Source organism: Grampus griseus (genome assembly GCF_964374135.1).
Source record: "Grampus griseus genome assembly, chromosome: 18".
NCBI lineage: Eukaryota > Metazoa > Chordata > Mammalia > Artiodactyla > Delphinidae > Grampus > Grampus griseus.
Genome location: NC_139012.1, coordinates 78,335,242 through 78,340,092, shown reverse-complemented (window position 1 = coordinate 78,340,092; position 4,851 = coordinate 78,335,242).

Below are 4,851 nucleotides of genomic sequence, written 5' to 3'. Positions count from 1 at the left end.
CATTCTCTACATCTGCGTCTTATTCCTGTCCTGCCCCTAGGTTCTTCAGAACCATTTTTTTTTTTTTTAGATTCCATATAAATGTGTTAGCATACGGTATTTGTTTTTCTCTTTCTGACTTACTTCACTCTGTATGACAGACTTTAGGTCCATCCACCTCACTACAAATAACTCAATTTCGTTTCTTTTTATGGCTGAGTAATAGTCCATTGTATATATGTGCCACATCTTCTTTATCCATTCATCTGTTGATGGACACTTAGGTTGCTTCCATGTCCTGGCTATTGTAAATAGAGCTGCAGTGAACATTGTGGTACAGGACTCTTTTTGAATTATGGTTTTCTCAGAGTATACGCCCAGCAGTGGGATTGCTGGGTCGTATGGTAGTTCTATTTTTAGTTTTCTAAGGAACTTCCATACTGTTCTACATAGAGGCTGTATCAGTTTACATTCCCACCAACAGTGCAAGAGGGTTCCCTCTTCTCCACACCCTCTCCAGCATTTATTGTTTGTAGATTTTTTGATGATGGCCATTCTGACTGCTGTGAGGTAGTCTACCTCACTGTAGTTTTGATTTGCATTTCTCTAATGATTAGTGATGTTGAGCATCCTTTCATGCCTTTGTTGGCAATCTGTATGTCTTCTTTGGAGAGATGTCTGTTTATGTCTTCTGCCCATTTTTGGATTGGGTTGTTTGCTTTTTTGATATTGAGCTGCATGAGCTGCTTGTAAATTTTGGAGATTAATCCTTTGTCAGTTGCTTCATTTGCAAATATTTTCTCCCATTCTGAGGGTTGTCTTTTCGTCTTGTTTATGGTTTCCTTTGCTGTGCAAAAGCTTTTAAGTTTCATTAGGTCCCATTTGTTTATGTTTGTTTTTATTTCCATTTCTCTAGGAGGTGGGTCAAAAAGGATCTTGCTGTGATTTACATCATAGAGTGTTCTGCCTATGTTTTCCTCTAAGAGTTTTATAGTGTCTGGCCTTACGTTTAGGTCTTTAATCCATTTTGAGTTTATTCTTGTGTATGGTGTTAGGGAGTGTTCTAATTTCATTCTTTTACATGTAGCTGTCCAGTTTTCCCAGCACCACCTATTGAAGAGGCTATCTTTTCTCCATTGTATATTCCTGCCTCCTTAATCAAAAATAAGGTGACCATATGTGCGTGGGTTTATCTCTGGGTTTTCTATCCTGTTCCATTGATCTATATTTCTATTTTTGTGCCAGTACCATACTGTCTTGATTATTGTAGCTTTGTACTGTAGTCTGAAGTCCGGGAGCCTGATTCCTCCAGCTCCGTTTTTCTTTCTCAAGATTGCTTTGGCAATTCGGGGTCTTTTGTGTTTCCATACAAATTGTGAAATTTTTTGTTCTAGTTCTGTGAAAAGTGCTATTGGTAGTTTGATAGGGATTGCATTGAATCTGTAGATTGCTTTGCGTAGTAGAGTCATTTTCACAATGTTGATTCTTCCAATCCAAGAACATGGTATATCTCTCCATCTGTTTGTATCATCTTTAATTTCTTTCATCAGTGTCATAGTTTTCTGCATACAGGTCTTTTGTCTCCTTAGGTAGGTTTTTTCATAGGTATTTTATTCTTTTTGTTGCAGTGGTAAATGGGAGTGTTTCCTTAATTTCTCTTTCAGATTTTTTGTTGTTAGTGTATAGGAATGCCAGAGATTTCTGTGCATTAATTTTGTATCCTGCTACTTTACCAAATTCATTGAGTAGCTCTAGTAGTTTTCTGGTAGCATCTTTAGGATTCTCTACGTATAGTATCATGTCATCTGCAAACAGTGACAGTTTTACTTCCTCTTCTCCAATTTGTATTGCTTTTATTTCTTTTTCTTCTCTGATTGCTGTGGCTAGGACTTCCAAAACTATGTTGAGTAATAGTGGTGAGAGTGGACATCCTTGTTTTATTCCTGATCTTAGAGGAAATGCTTTCAGCTTTCACCACTGAGAATGATGTTTGCTGTGATTTTGTCATATATGGCCTTTATTATGTTGAGGTAATTTCCCTCTATGCCCACTTTCTGGAGAGTTTTTATCATAAATGGGTGTTGAATTTTGTCAAAAGCTTTTTCTGCATCTATTGAGATGATCATATGGTTTTTCTTCTTCAGTTTGTTAATATGGTTTATCACATTGATTGATTTGCATATTTTGAAGAATCCTTGTATTCTTGGGATAAACCCTACTTGATCATGGTGTATGATCCTTTTAATGTGCTGTTGGATTCTGTTTGCTAGTATTTTGTTGAGGATTTTTGCATCTATGTTCATCAGTGATATTGGCCTGAAGTTTTCTTTCTTTGAGACATCTTTGTCTGGTTTTGGTATCAGGGTGATGGTGACCTCGTAGAATGAGTTGGGGAGTGTTCCTCCCTCTGCTCTATTTTGGAAGAGTTTGAGAAGCATAGGTGTTAGCTCTTCTCTAAATGTTTGATAGAATTCGCCTGTGAAGCCATCTGGTCCTGAGCTTTTGTTTGTTGGAAGGTTTTTAATCACAGCCTCAATTTCAGTCCTTGTGCTTGGTCTGTTTATATTTTCTATTTCTTCCTGGTTCAGTCTCAGAAGATTGTGCTTTTCTGAGAATTTGTCCATTTCTTCCATGTTGTCCATTTTATTGGCATATAGTTGCTTGTAGTAATCTCATTATCCTTTGTATTTCTGCAGTGTCATTTGTTACTTCTTTTTCATTTCTAATTCTATTGATATGAGTCTTTTTTTTTTCTTGATGAGTCTGGCTAACGGTTTATCAATTTTGTTTATCTCTCAGAGAACCAGCTTTTAGTTTTATTGATCTTTGCTATCGTTTCCTTCATTTCTTTTTCATTTATTTCTGATCTGATCTTTATGATTTCTTTCCTTCTGCTAACTTTGGGGTTTTTTTTTTTTTTTGTTCTTCTTTCTCTAATTGCTTTAGGTGTAAAGTTAGGTTGTTTATTTATGTTAAAATATTTATTTATTTATTTTTGGCTGCATTGGGTCTTCGTTGCTGTGTGTGGGCTTTCTCTAGTTGCAGTGAGTGGGGGCTACTCTTCATTGTGGTGTGTGTGGGCTTCTCATTGTGGTGGCTTCTCTTGTTGCAGAGCATGGGCTCTAGGCACACGGGCTTCAGTAGTTGGGCTTGTGGACTCTAGAGCGCAGGTTCAGTAGTTGTGGCGCATGGGCTTAGTTTCTCCGCTGCATGTGGGATCTTCCCGGACAAGGGATTGAACCCATGTCCCCTGCATTGGCAGGTGGATTCTTAACCACTGTGTTACCAGGGAAGTCTGGTTAGGTTGTTTATTTGAGATGTTTCTTGTTTCTTGTGGTAGGATTGTATTGCTATAAACTTCCCTCTTAGAACTGCTTTTGCTGCATCCCATAGGTTTTGGGCAGTCGTGTTTTCATTGTCATTTGTTTCTAGGTATTTTTTGATTTCCTTTTGATTTCTTCAGTGATTTCTTGGTTATTTAGTAGTGTATTGTTTTGCCTCCATGTATTTGTAGTTTTTACAGATTTCTTCCTGTAATTGACATTTCATCTCATAGCGTTGTGGTTGGAAACGATACTTGATATGACTTCAATTTTCTTAAATTTACCAAGGCTTGATTTGTGACCCAAGATATGATCTATCCTGGAAAATGTTTATGGGCACTTGAGAAGAAAGTGTATTCTGTTGTTTTTGGATGGAATGTCCTATAAATATCAGTTAAGCCCATCTTGTTTAATATGTCCTTTAAAGTTTGTGTTTCCTTATTTATTTTCATTTTGGATGATCTGTCCATTGGTGAAAGTGGGGTGTTAAAGTCCCTTACTATGATCTTGTTACTGTTGATTTCCCCTTTTATGGCTGTTAGCATTTGCCTTATGTACTGAGATGCTCCTTTGTTGGGTTCATAAATATTTACAATTCTTATATCTTCTTCTTGGATTGATCCCTTGGTCATTATGTAGTGTGCTTCTTTGTCTCTTGTAACAGTCTTTATCTGAAAGTCTATTTTGTCTGATATGAGAATTGTTACTCCAGCTTTCTTTTGATTTCCATTTGCATGGAATATCTTTTTCTATCCCTCACTTTCAGTCTATATGTGTCCCTAGGTCTGAAGTGGGTCTCTTGTAGACAGAATATATATGGGTCTTGTTTTTGTATCCATTCAGCCAGTCTGTGTCTTTTGGTTGGAGCATTTAATCCATTTACATTTAAGGAAGTTATCGATGTGTATGTGCCTATTACCATTTTCTTAATTGTTTTGGGTTTGTTATTGTAGGTCTTTTCCTTCTCGTGTGTTTCCTGCCTAGAGAAGTTCCTTTAGCATTTGTTGTAAAGCTGGTTTGGTGGTGCTGAATTCTCTTAGCTTTTGCTTGTCTGTAAAGGTTTTAATTTCTCTGATGAATCTGAATGAGATCCTTGCTGGGTAGAGTAATCTTGGTTGTAGGTTTTTCCCTTTCATCACTTTAAATATGTCCTGCCACTCTGGCTTTCTGGCTTGCAGAGTTTCTGCTGAAAGATCAGCTGTTAACCTTATGGGGATTCACATGTATATTATTTGTTGTTTTTCCCTTGCTGCTTTTAATATTTTTTCTTTGTATTTAATTTTTGATAGTTTGATTAATATGTGTCTTGGTGTGTTTCTCCTTGGGTTTATCCTGTATGGGACTCTCTGTGCTTCCTGGACTTGATTGACTATTTCCTTTCCCATATTAGGGAAGTTTTCAATTATAATCTCTTCAAATATTTTCTCAGTCCCTTTCTTTTTATCTTCTTCTTCTGGGACCCCTAAAATTTGAATGTTGATGCGTTTAATGTTGTCCCAGAGATCTCTGAGACTGTCCTCAATTCTTTTCATTCTTTTTTCTTTTTTCT